Raw genomic sequence first — 14,690 nt, 5'->3', positions numbered from 1 at the left:
TGACATGAAGCAATATTCATTCGGAGTGTTCGAGGAAAAATAACTGCATTTGAGAAGTTGAAAACGAAGTGAAGACATATCATTCCTTTCATTGTTCTTCTTTTTCTTATTTGAGTCATAGGGCCTCCATAATATTAAGAGGGGTATAGGTTCTCGATGCTTAGGTCCGCTGTGATGCTTATTCAAAACTATGAAAGAATGAGAGAAATCTGTTTGTCCTCTGAATGATTACCTGTCAGAAGAAGACTAAAAATGTAACTAGTCCCCGGGGGTTTTCGTAATTCATAACAACATATAACTCATTGAACTAATATCCATTCAAGATAAATATTTCAGGATGTTCAATTATTGACAAAGCATGGACTAGAGATGTGGACCCCTCAAAATGCTAAGGGCAAGGATTGGCAAAAGCTCAAGAGTCCTCATCTTTATTTTAGTGATCCAACATCACATTGAGTCCATAGGAAAGCCAATACTATTAAAAGGGGATGAGGTGTTGCTTAATGGTCTACTTGCTCAAGTGCTTAGTGACATTGCTCCGAAACCCTCATGCACTTTCTCCATCCAAATATGTCCAAAACCTAATTCTAAAATTGGCCCCACTGATACTTTCTACCCGGAGCCACCGAGTTCATCTTGACATAGCCACTGCCAGAAACCCTAACAGTTCGGTCACACCAGTACGGATCTTGGTCTCACTAAGATGGTCGTGCCAGCGCTCCGTGACTTGTTGCATTTAATTCGGTCTCACCGAGTTTATGCAATATGTCTCACCGAGTTGGCTTGACAAATTCTCTATTGCTTATTGCTTCACTTCGGTCTCACTGAGTTGATGCAATCGGCACTATCGAGATGAAGTTTTCCCTAAGCCCTAGCACGTCAGTCCCACTAAGTTGTTCCAATCGGTCCCATTGAGATTCCTAATGTTCATATTTTTTAACAGAATGGTGCCACCAAGTTCCCTAATCGGTGCCATCGAGATGAGTCAAAAGTGTGTAACGGTTGGATATTGTGTGGAGGCTATATATACCCCTCCACCCCCTCTGCCTAAGAGAGAGGGCTATCACTTTCACCATTCATTTTCTGAGAGAGAACCACCTACTCATGTGTTGAGATCAAGATATTCCATTCCAACCATTTAAACCTTGATTTCTATCCTCCCCCAAGTTGCTTTCCACTCAAATCCTTCTTCCACCATAGCCAAATTTGTGAGAGAGAGTTGAGTGTTGGGGAGACTATCATTTGAAGCACAAGAGCAAGGAGTCCATCATCAACACACCATCTATTACCTTTTGGAGAGTGGCGTCTCCTAGATTGGTTAGGTGTCGCTTGGGAGCCTCCGACAAGATGTGGAGTTGAACCAAGAAGTTTGTAAGGGTAAGGAGATCGCCTACTTTGTGAAGATCTACCCAGGTGAGGCAAGTCCTTCGTGGGCGAGGCCATGGTGGGATAGACAAGGTTGCTTCTTCGTGGACCCTTCATGGGTGGAGCCCTTCATGGACTCGCGTAGCCATTACCCTTCGTCGGTTGAAGTCTCCATCAACATGGGCGTACAATAGCACCACCTATCAGAACCAAGCCAAAAATCTCCATGTCTCCATTGTGTTTGCCTTCTCCAAACCCTTCCCTTCACCTTCATATGCATTGTTTTACTTTCCGATGCTATATTCTTAGAATTGCACGTGTAGGTTGATTGCTTGACTTGTCATAATTGCTATAATCTGCCACAACTATAATTGGGAAAAGGATAGATTTTTAATTGGTCAAGTAGTCTAATCACACCCCTTCTAGATATACTTTCAATCCTACAAGTGGTACAAGAGCTTTGGTCTCAATTAGCCATGATTTCCATATCTTTGGTGATCATAGCCTTGGTTTCACAACCTAGGGGAGTATGGCGTCTAGCAAGGGAAACAATCATTGTAGAGGTCCTTAATTTCATGGTACAAATTTTGCTAGTTGGAAGCGTAAGATGAAAATGCATATTCTTGGTCATAACCCCGCCGTTGGGCTATTGTTCGTATTGGTTTGCAAGGTGAATACTTTTAAGATGGTAAAGAACCAGATCATGAAGCGTCCGCGGAAGAATTGCAGATGTTGCAATACAACGCTCAAACTTGTGATATTCTCTTCAATGGATTATGCCCTAAAGAGTTCAACAAAATTAGCCGCCTTGAGAATGCAAAGGAAATTTGGGATACTCTGCTTGATATGCATGAAGGTACTGATTCCGTCAAGGATTCCAAGTTGGATGTGCTTCAAAGTCAACTTGACAAGTTCAAGATGAAGGAAGGTGAAGGAGTCGCCGAAATGTACCCTAGGCTTGCTCTCATCACAAATGAGGTTGCCGGCTTAGGACGTGAAGAGATGCCGACAAATTCATCATCAAGAAGATCCTTAGAGCCTTGGATGGAAAATATGATACTTTGTGGACATTGATCCAAATGACGCCCAATTACAAAGATCTCAAGCCCACGAAAGTCATTGGTAGAATTGTTGCTCATGAGATGTCACTCAAGGATAAGGAAGAGCTACACACCAAGTCAAGTGGTGCGTACAAAGCTTCAAGTGATGCTCCTACAACATCAGGTGACAAGATAGTCTCCAATGAAGAATCGAGCTAAATGGTGAAGAACTTCAACAAATTCTACATGAGTAGAAGCAAAGTGAGAAGCTCCAAGTCAAGGTCCTACAATGACAAAAGATCTTCTAGTCGTGATCAAAACTGCTACAATTGTGGAAGACCCGTACACTACTCCAATGAGTGTACGACTCCCTACAAGAAAAGAGAAGACTCACCAAAAAGGATAAGTAGAAAGGATGAATCACCTCCAAGAGAGAGAAGGAGTAGAGATGATCATATTGAACGAAAGACCCTGTCAAAGAAGCAAAGATTCGGAAAAGAAGGACAAGTCATAAAAGAGCTACACTAGAGAAGACATCGAGCTCATGTTGGTGAATGGGTTTCCGGTTCCGACTCCGACAACTACTCCGAGATAAGCTATCACTCCGACTCTGAATATACTCAAGAAGAAGGTGTTGCCGGTCTTGCACTAGTGCCATCCAACTCCTACGAAATATTTGATTCACCAAATGAAGGAATTGGAAGATGCTTCATGGCTAAAGGCCCCAAGGTATCACACCGTCAGTATCTTGATTTCAATAGTGATGAAGATGATTTGCTATGTGATGATGATTTACTTGTTGACAAAACTAGTGATGAAAACTATGATGAACTTGCTAGTAATCATGCTAATCAATATGAAACGGACAAACATGATAATAAGGAGATTGAGCATCTAACTAAAGAACTAAACACTCTTATGTTAGCTCATGAAACAACTCAAGAGGATCATAGAGAGATCCTAAGAACTCATGAGAAGCTACACTTTGAGAAGCTAAATTTAGAGCAAGAGCATGAGTTCCTAAAAGAAATCATTGATAATCTTTAAAAGAAGAGTTCTTCTTACATTGCTAAACATCTCCTCTTGTCTACTTTTATGCCACAAGTAAAATCTAGCAACAAGAGCAAGAAAGATACTTCTTCTAGCAGTAATAATTACCATGCTAAATCCAATGTTGTTGCTTCTAGTAATTCTCTTGATTCCACTAATGATTATCTTAGCCAAGTTACACTTTGAGCAAGAAAATAGCGTATCGAAGGTAATTATAGAGAAAGGTGTTTACAGAAGCTTTGCCGGGAGTAAGCAATTTGAGGAAATTCTATGCAAGCAAGGAAGGCACCAGAAGAATCAAGGTGTTGGTTTTGAACAAAAGTTCAATGCCAATGGAGTTGAATGGGAAGAAGATCAATACCCTAAGACAAAGTTTGTTCCTCGACAAGAGAAGTATGACCCCACTTATTTTGAGGAAACACAAGCTCAAGATGATCTTCCACCACAAGACTTCAAGCTAAAAGGCAAGGACAAGCTTGAAGAGGAGATTGACTCATTTGAAGAAGCTCCTAAGGCCATGGTCAAGTGGGTTCACAAGACTACGTCAAACTCTATTTCATGAAGGTCAACTACAGCTCCAAGGATTCCCATCAGGTTGATGTGGGTCCCAAAGTAGAAGAACTAGAGTGTTCTTAAGGGTGACTCCGCCAACATACTTCACTCACTTCATTTTGGCGAGGACTTGTGCAACCAACTTTCATATCTTACACTAGTTCATGGAGTCACAAACCCTCTTGTTGGTAACACAAGGGACAAGGTAACCTAATGCTTTCATCAACATCATCATATATGAAATTCACTCTATGTCTATGGACATCCTTGTATGTTCCTTATGGGACTAACCCATGTAGGTATTGAAAGTGCAACACTCCAAAGGATTGCTCCAAATGATCTACATCAACAATGAGCTTCCACATCTTCACTATCTACATGAAGTCATCATTGACAAAACCCAAGGTTAGTTTATCCCTCTTTGGGGGGATATCACATCTAGGGGGAGCTTTGATCTAAAAACTGAGCTAAAGCAACTCTATTGGTGTGAACACATTAATGCTTTATGTAAAAGTTGTTGGGGAACGTAGCAGAAATTCAAAATTTTCCTACGCGTCACCAAGATCTATCTATGGAGAAACCAGCTACGAGTAGAAGGAGAGTGCATCTACATACCCTTGTAGATCGCTAAGCGGAAGCGTTCAAGTGAACAGGGTTGATGGAGTCGTACTCGTCGTGATTCAAATCACCGATGATCCTAGTGCCGAACGGACGGCACCTCCGCGTTCAACACACGTACAGCCCGGTGACGTCTCCCACGCCTTGATCCAGCAAGGAGAGAGGGAGAGGTTGAGGAAGACTCCATCCAACAGCAGCACAACGGCGTGGTGGTGGTGGAGGAGCGTGGCAATCCAGCAGGGCTTCGCCAAGCACCATGGGAGAGGAGGAGTAGTTGGGAGAGGGAGGGCTGCGCCAGGGGCAAGGGTGAAGCTCCCATGCGCCTCCCCACTATATATAGGGGTGGAGGGGGCTGGTTTCTTGCCCTCCAAGTCCATTGGGGCGTTGGCAAAGGTGGGAGGAAAGAAATCCCATCATTTCCTTCCCCACCGATTGCTATCCCCCCTTTTTAGGGATCTTGATCTTATCCCTTTGGGATATGATCTTATTCCTTCTAAGGGGGATCTTGGTGCGCCTTGACCAGGGGTGTGGGGCCTTTCCCCCACTACCCACGTTCATGTGGGTCCCCCCATGCAGGTGGGCCCCACTCCGGAACCTTCTAGAACCTTCCCGGTACAATACCGAAAAATCCCGAACATTTTCCGGTGGCCAAAATAGGACTTCCCATATATAAATCTTTACCTCCGGACCATTCCGGAACTCCTCGTGACGTCCGGGATCTCATCCGGGACTCCGAACAACATTCGGTAACCACATACAAACTTCCTTTATAACCCTAGCGTCATCGAACCTTAAGTGTGTAGACCCTACGGGTTCGGGAGACATGTGGACATGACCGAGACGTTCTCCGGTCAATAACCAACAGCGGGATCTGGATACCCATGATGGCTCCCACATGTTCCACGATGATCTCATCGGATGAACCACGATGTCAAGGACTTAATCAATCCCGTATTCAATTCCCTTTGTCTATCGGTATGTTACTTGCCCGAGATTCGATCGTCGGTATCCAATACCTTGTTCAATCTCATTACCGGCAAGTCACTTTACTCGTTCCGTAACACATCATCCCGTGATCAACTCCTTGGTCACATTGCGCATATGATGATGTCCTACCGAGTGGGCCCAGAGATACCTCTCCGTTTACACGGAGTGACAAATCCCAGTCTCGATCCGCATAAAACAATAGATACTTTCAGAGATACCTGTAGTGCACCTTTATAGTCACCCAGTTACGTTGTGACGTTTGATACACCCAAAGCACTCCTACGGTATCCAGGAGTTACACGCTCTCATGGTCGAAGGAAGAGATACTTGACATTGGCAAAGCTCTAGCAAATGAACTACACGATCTTTTGTGCTAGTCTTAGGATTGGGTCTTGTCCATCACATCATTCTCCTAATGATGTGATCCCGTTATCAACGACATCCAATGTCCATAGCCAGGAAACCATGACTATCTGTTGATCACAACGAGCTAGTCAACTAGAGGCTCACTAGGGACATATTGTGGTCTATGTATTCACACGTGTATTACGATTTCCGGATAATACAGTTATAGCATGAATAAAAGACAATTATCATGAACAAGGAAATATAGTAATAATACTTTTATTATTGCCTCTAGGGCATATTTCCAACAGTCTCCCACTTGCACTAGAGTCAATAATCTAGTTCACATCGCCATGTGATTAACACTCACAGGTCACATCGCCATGTGACTAATACCCAAGAGTTTACTAGAGTCAGTAGTCTAGTTCACATCACTATGTGATTAACACTCAATGAGTTTTATGTTTGATCATGTTGCTTGTGAGAGAGGTTTTAGTCAACGGGTCTGAACCTTTCAGATCCGTGTGTGCTTTACAAATCTCTATGTCATCTCCTAGATGCAGCTACCACGCTCTATTTGGAGCTATTCCAAATAACTGTTCTACTTTGAGCTATTCTAAATTATTGCTCCATTATATGTATCCGGTCTCTCTACTCAGAGCTATCCGGATAGGTGTTAAGCTTGCATCGACGTAACCTTTACGACGAACTCTTTTACCACCTCCATAATCGAGAAAATTCCTTAGTCCACTAGTTACTAAGGATAACTTTGACCACTGTCCTGTGAGCCATTCTTGGATCACTCTTGTACCCCTTGACTGACTCATGGCAAGGCACACTTCAGGTGCGGTACACAGCATAGCATACTGAAGAGCCTACGTCTTAAGCATAGGGGACGACCTTCGTCCTTTCTCTCTATTCTGCCGTGGTCGAGCTTTAAGTCTTAACTTCGTACCTTACAACTCAGGCAAGAACTCCTTCTTTGACTGGTCCATCTTGAACACCTTCAAGATCATGTCAAGGTATGTGCTCATTTGAAAGTATTATTAAGCATTTTGATCTATCCTTATAGATCTTGATGCTCAATGTTAAAGTAGCTTAATCCAGGCTTTCTATTGAAAAACACTTTCAAAATAGCCCCATATGCTTTCCAGAAATTCTACATCATTTCTGATCAACATGTATTCATCAGAAATTCTATAGTGCTCCCACTCACTTCTTTGGAAATACAAGTTTCTCATAAACTTTGTACAAACCCAAAATCTTTGATCATCATCAAAGCATACATTCCAACTCCGAGATGCTCACTCCAGTCCTTAGAAGGATCGCTGGAGCTAGCGTACCTTTTAGCATCCTTAGGATCGACAAAAACTTTCTGATTGTATTACATACAACCTTTCCTCACGAAAACTGGTAAGGAAACTCGTTTTGATATCCATCTGCCAGATTTCATAAATACAGTAATGCTAACATGAATCCGACGGACTTTAAGCATCGCTACGGATGAGAAAATCTCATCGTAGTCAACTCCTTGAACTTGTGAAAAACTTTTCGCCACAAGTCGAGCTTCATGGACGGTGACATTACCATCCACGTCCGTCTTCTTCTTAAAGATCCATTTATCTTAATGGCTTGCCGATCATCGGGCAAGTCCACCAAAGTCCATGGATCCGTTCTCGGATTTTATGGCCTCGAGCCATTTATCGGAATCCGGGCCCACCATCGCTTCTCCATAGCTCGTAGGTTCATTGTTGTCCAGCAACATGACTTCCAAGACAGGATTACGCACCACTTTGAAGTAGAACGCATCCTTGTCATCCCATGAGGTTTGGTAGTGACTTGATCCGAAGTTTCATGATCAATATCATAAGCTTCCACTTCAATTGGTGTAGGTGCCACAGGAACAACTTCCTGTGCCCTGCCACACACTAGTTGAAGAGACGGTTCAATAACCTCATCAAGTCTCCACCATCCTCCCACTCAACTCTTTCGAGAGAAACCTTTCCTCGAGAAAGGACCCGATTCTAGAAACAATTCATATTGCTTTCGGATCTGAATTAGGAGGTATACCCAACTGTTTTGGGTGTCCTATGAAGATGTATTTTATCCGCTTTGGGTTCGAGCTTAATCCTGAAACTTTTTCACATAAGCGTCGCAGCCCCAAACCTTTAAGAAACGACAACTTAGGTTTCTCTAAACTATAATTCATACAGTGTCATCTCATCGGAATTATGTGGTGCCCTATTTAAAGTGAATGTGGTTGTCTCTAATGCCTAACCCATGAACGATAGTGGTAATTCGATAAGAGACATCATGGTACGCACCATATCCAATAGTGTGCAACTATGATGTTCGGACACACCATCACACTATGGTGTTCCAGGCGGTATTAATTATGAAACAATTTCCACAATGTCTTAATTGTGTGCCAAAACTCGTAACTCAGATATTCATCTCTATGATCGTATCATAGACATTTTATCCTCTTGTCACAATGATCTTCTACTTCACTCTGAAATTACTTGAACCATTCAATAATTCAGAGTTGTCTTTCATCAAGTAAATATTCTCAACATCTACTCGAATCATCTGTGAAGTAAGAACATAACGATATTCACTGCATGCCTCAGCATTTATTGGACTGCACACATCAAAATGTGTTACTTCCAACAAGTTGCTATCTTGTTCCATCTTATTGAAACCGAGGCTTTTCAGTCATCTTGCCTATGTGGTATGATTTGCATATCTCAAGTGATTCAAAATCAAGTGAGTCCGAACGGTCCATTTGCATGGAGTTTCTTCATGCATATACACCAATAGACATGGTTCGCATGTCTCAAACTTTTCAAAAATGAGTGAGTCCAAAGATCCATCAACATGGAGCTTCTTCATGCGTTTTATACCATTATGACTTACATGGCAGTGCCACAAGTAAGTGGTACTATCATTACTATCTTATATCTTTTGGCATGAAAATGTGTATCACTACGACCGAGATTCAATAAACCATTCCTTTAGGTGCAAGACCATTGAAGGTATTATTCAAAAAATAGAGTAACCATTATTCTCCTTAAATGAATAAACGTATTGCGATAGACATAATCCAATCATGTCTATGCTCAACGCAAACACCAATCTCGGTGGTAGAGGGAGCGTGCGATGCTTGATCATATCAACCTTGGAAACACTTCCAACATATATCGTCAGCTCACCTTTAGCTAGTCTCCGTTTATTCCGTAGCTTTTATTTCGAGTTACTAACACTTAGCAACCGAACCGGTATCCAATACCCTGGTGCTACTAGGAGTACTAGTAAAGTACACATTAACATAATGTATATCCAATATACTTCTATCGACCTTGCCAGCCTTCTCATCTACCAAGTATCTAGGGTAATGCTGCTCCAGTGGTTGTTCCCCTTATTACAGAAGCACTCAGTCTCGGGTTTGGGTTCAACCTTGGGTTTCTTCACTAGAGCAGCAGCTGAATTGCCGTTTCATGAAGTATCCCTTTGTTCCCTTGCCCTTCTTGAAACTAGTGGTTTCACCAACCATCAACAATTGATGCTCCTTCTTGATTTCTACTTTCGCGGTGTCAAACATCATGAATATTTCAAGGATCATCATATCTATCCCTGATATGTTATAGTTCATCACGAAGCTCTAGCAGCTTGGTGGCAATGACTTTGGAGAAACATCACTATCTCATTTGGAAGATCAACTCCCACTCGATTCAAGTGATTGTTGCACTCAGACAATCTGAGCACAAGCTCAACGATTGAGCTTTTCTCCCTTAGTTTGTAGGCTAAGAAAATTGTCGGAGGTCTCATACCTCTTGACATGGGCACGAGCCTGAAATCCCAATTTCAGCCCTCGAAACATCTCATATGTTCCGCGACGTTTCGAAAACGTCTTTGGTGCCTCTACTTAAACCATTTAACTGAACTATCACGTAGTTATCAAAACGTGTATGTTCGATGTTCGAAACATCCACAAACGACGTTTGGGGTTCAGCACACTAAGCAGTGCATTAAGGACATAAGCGTTCTAGTGTCCGCATAATCGCTACTGTCAACTTTCAACTATATTTTCTCTAGGAACATAACTAAAATAGTAGAACTATAGCGTGAACTACGACATAATTTGTAAAAGGTCTTTTGACTATGTTTAGGATAATTAAGTTCATCTTATGAACTCCCACTTAGATAGATATCCCTCTGGTCATCTAAGTGATCACATGATCCGAGTCAACTAGGCCGTGTCCGATCATCACGTGAGACGGACTAGTCATCATCGGTGAACATCTTCATGTTGATCGTATCTACTATACGACTCATGCTCGACCTTTCGGTCTCCGTGTTCCGAGGCCATGTCTGCACATGCTAGGCTCGTCAAGTTAACCCTAAGTGTTTTCGCTGTGTAAAACTGTCTTACACCCGTTGTATGTAAACGTAAGAATCCATCACACCTGATCATCACGTGGTGCTTAGAAGCGACGAACTGTAGCAACGGTGCACAGTTAGGGGAGAACACTTCTTGAAATTTTGTAAGGGATCATCTTATTTACTACCGTCGTCCTAAGTAAACAAGATGCATAAACATGATAAACATCACATGCAATCAAATAGTGACATGATATGGCCAATATCATTTTGCTCCTTTTGATCTTCATCTTCGGGGCTCCATGATCATCATCGTCACCGGCATGACACCATGATCTCCATCATCATGATCTCCATCATCGTGTCTTCATGAAGTTGTCACGCCAACGACTACTTCTACTTCTATGGCTAACGCGTTTAGCAATAAAGTAAAGTAATTTACATGGCGTTCTTCAATGACACGCAGGTCATACAATAAATAAAGACAACTCCTATGGCTCCTGCCGGTTGTCATACTCATCGACATGCAAGTCGTGATTCCTATTACAAGAACATGATCAATCTCATACATCACATATCATTCATCACATTCCTCTTGGCCATATCACATCACATAGCATACCCTGCAAAAACAAGTTAGACATCCTCTAATTGTTGTTGCATGTTTTACGTGGCTGCTATGGGTTTCTAGCAAGAACGTTTCTTACCTACGCAAAACCACAACATGATATGCCAATTGCTATTTACCCTTCATAAGGACCCTTTTCATCGAATCCGTTCCGACTAAAGTGGGAGAGACTGGCACCCGCTAGCCACCTTATGCACCAAGTGCATGTCAATCGGTGGAACCTGTCTCACGTAAGAGTACGTGTAAGGTCGGTCCGGGCCGCTTCATCCCACAATACCGTCGAAACAAGATTGGACTTGTAACGGCAAGCATATTGAACAAAATCAACGCCCACAACTACTTTGTGTTCTACTCGTGCAAAGAATCTACGCAATAGACCTAGCTCTGATACCACTGTTGGGGAACGTAGCAGAAATTTAAAATTTTCCTACGCGTCACCAAGATCTATCTATGGAGAAACCAGCTACGAGTAGAAGGAGAGTGCATCTACATACCCTTGTAGATCTCTAAGCGGAAGCGTTCAAGTGAACAGGGTTGATGGAGTCGTACTCGTCGTGATTCAAATCACCGATGATCCTAGTGCCGAACGGACGGCACCTCCGCGTTCAACACACGTACAGCCCGGTGACGTCTCCCACGCCTTGATCCAGCAAGGAGAGAGGGAGAGGTTGAGGAAGACTCCATCCAACAGCAGCACAACGGCGTGGTGGTGGTGGAGGAGCGTGGCAATCCAGCAGGGCTTCGCCAAGCACCATGGGAGAGGAGGAGTAGTTGGGAGAGGGAGGGCTGCGCCAGGGGCAAGGGTGAAGCTCCCATTCGCCTCCCCACTATATATAGGGGTGGAGGGGGCTGGTTTCTTGCCCTCCAAGTCCATTGGGGCGTTGGCAAAGGTGGGAGGAAAGAAATCCCATCATTTCCTTCCCCACCGATTGCTATCCCCCCTTTTTAGGGATCTTGATCTTATCCCTTTGGGATATGATCTTATTCCTTCTAAGGGGGGATCTTGGTGCGCCTTGACCAGGGGTGTGGGGCCTTTCCCCCACTACCCACGTTCATGTGGGTCCCCCCATGCAGGTGGGCCCCACTCCGGAACCTTCTAGAACCTTCCCGGTACAATACCGAAAAATCCCGAACATTTTCCGGTGGCCAAAATAGGACTTCCCATATATAAATCTTTACCTCCGGACCATTCCGGAACTCCTCGTGACGTCCGGGATCTCATCCGGGACTCCAAACAACATTCGGTAACCACATACAAACTTCCTTTATAACCCTAGCGTCATCGAACCTTAAGTGTGTAGACCCTACGGGTTCGGGAGACATGCAGACATGACCGAGACGTTCTCCGGTCAATAACCAACAGCGGGATCTGGATACCCATGATGGCTCCCACATGTTCCACGATGATCTCATCGGATGAACCACGATGTCAAGGACTTAATCAATCCCGTATTCAATTCCCTTTGTCTATCGGTATGTTACTTGCCCGAGATTCGGTCGTCGGTATCCAATACCTTGTTCAATCTCGTTACCGGCAAGTCACTTTACTCGTTCCGTAACACATCATCCCGTGATCAACTCCTTGGTCACATTGCGCATATGATGATGTCCTACCGAGTGGGCCCAGAGATACCTCTCCGTTTACACGGAGTGACAAATCCCAGTCTCGATCCGCATAAAACAATAGATACTTTCGGAGATACCCGTAGTGCACCTTTATAGTCACCCAGTTATGTTGTGACGTTTGATACACCCAAAGCACTCCTACGGTATCCAGGAGTTACACGATCTCATGGTCAAAGGAAGAGATACTTGACATTGGCAAAGCTCTAGCAAACGAACTACACGATCTTTGTGCTATGCTTAGGATTGGGTCTTGTCCATCACATCATTCTCCTAATGATGTGATCCCGTTATCAACGACATCCAATGTCCATAGTCAGGAAACCATGACTATCCGTTGATCACAACGAGCTAGTCAACTAGAGGCACACTAGGGACATATTGTGGTCTATGTATTCATACGTGTATTACGATTTCCGGATAATACAGTTATAGCATGAATAAAAGACAATTATCATGAACAAGGAAATATAATAATAACACTTTTATTATTGCCTCTAGGTCATATTTCCAACACAATTATATAGTTGTGACATGATATGGCCAATATCATATAGCTCCATTGATCTTCATCTTCGGGGCTCCATGATCATCTTGTCACCGGCTTGACACCATGATCTCCATCATCGTGTCTTCATGAAGTTGTCACGCCAACGACTACTTCTACTTCTATGACTAACATTTAGCAATAAAGTAAAGTAGTTTACATGGCGTTATTCAATGACACGCAGGTCATACAAAAAATAAAGACAACTCCTATGGCTCCTGCCGGTTGTCATACTCATCGACATGCAAGTCGTGAATCCTATTACAAAGAACATGATCTCATACATCACAATTCATCATTCATCACAACTTCTGGCCATATCACATCACATGATCAATCGCTGCAAAAACAAGTTAGACGTCCTCTAATTGTTGTTGCATCTTTTACGTGGCTGCAATTGGGTTCTAGCAAGAACGTTTTCTTACCTACGAATAACCACAACGTGATTTTGTCAACTTCTATTTACCCTTCATAAGGGCCCTTTTCATCGAATCCGCTCCAACTAAAGTGGGAGAGACAGACACCCGCCAGCCACCTTATGCAACTAGTGCATGTCAGTCGGTGGAACCGGTCTCACGTAAGCGTACGTGTAAGGTTGGTCCGGGCCGCTTCATCCCACAATACCGCCGAAGCAAGAAAACACTAGTAGAGGCAAGTAATATGACAAAATCCACGCCCACAACAAAATTGTGTTCTACTCGTGCAAAGAGAACTACGCATAGACCTAGCTCATGATGCCACTGTTGGGGAACGTTGCAGAAAATTAAAAATTTTCCTACGGTTTCACCAAGATCCATCTATGAGTTCATCTAAGCAACGAGTCAAGGGAGAGAGTTTGCATCTACATACCACTTGTAGATCACGAGCGGAAGCTAGCCAAGGGGATGGTGATGATGGAGTCGTACTCGAACGTGATTCGGATCACCGATGTCCAAGTGCTGAACGGACAGCACCTCCGCGTTCAACACACGTACGGGACGGGAGACGTCTCCTCCTTCTTGATCCAGCAAGGGGGAAGGAGAGGTTGAGGAAGATTGCTCCAACGGCAGCACGACGGCGTGGTGTAGTTGGTGCAGCAGTACTCCGACAGGGCTTCGCCAAGCATATACGGAGGAGGAGAGGTGTTGGGGAGGGGAGGGGCTGCGCCTTGGCTTGTGTTAAGCTCCCATGCGCCTCCCCACTATATATAGGGGTGGAGGGGCTAGTTTCTTGCCCTCCAAGTCCATTGGGGCGTTGGCCAAGGTGGGAGGAAAGAAATCCCATCATTTCCTTCCCCACCGATTGTTATCCCCCCTTTTTAGGGATCTTGATCTTATCCCTTCGGGATATGATCTTATTCCTTCTAAGGGGGGATCTTGGTGCGCCTTGACCAGGGGTGTGGGGCCTTTCCCCCACTACTCACGTTCATGTGGGTCCCCCCATGCAGGTGGGCCCCACTTCGGAACCTTCTAGAACCTTCCCGGTACAATACCGAAAAATCCCGAACATTTTCCGGTGGCCAAAATAGGACTTCCCATATATAAATCTTTACCTCCGGACCATTCCGGAACTCCTC

The sequence above is a fragment of the Triticum dicoccoides genome, chromosome 2B, assembly GCF_002162155.2.
Source record: "Triticum dicoccoides isolate Atlit2015 ecotype Zavitan chromosome 2B, WEW_v2.0, whole genome shotgun sequence".
NCBI lineage: Eukaryota > Viridiplantae > Streptophyta > Magnoliopsida > Poales > Poaceae > Triticum > Triticum dicoccoides.
This window is presented reverse-complemented; position numbering follows the sequence as displayed.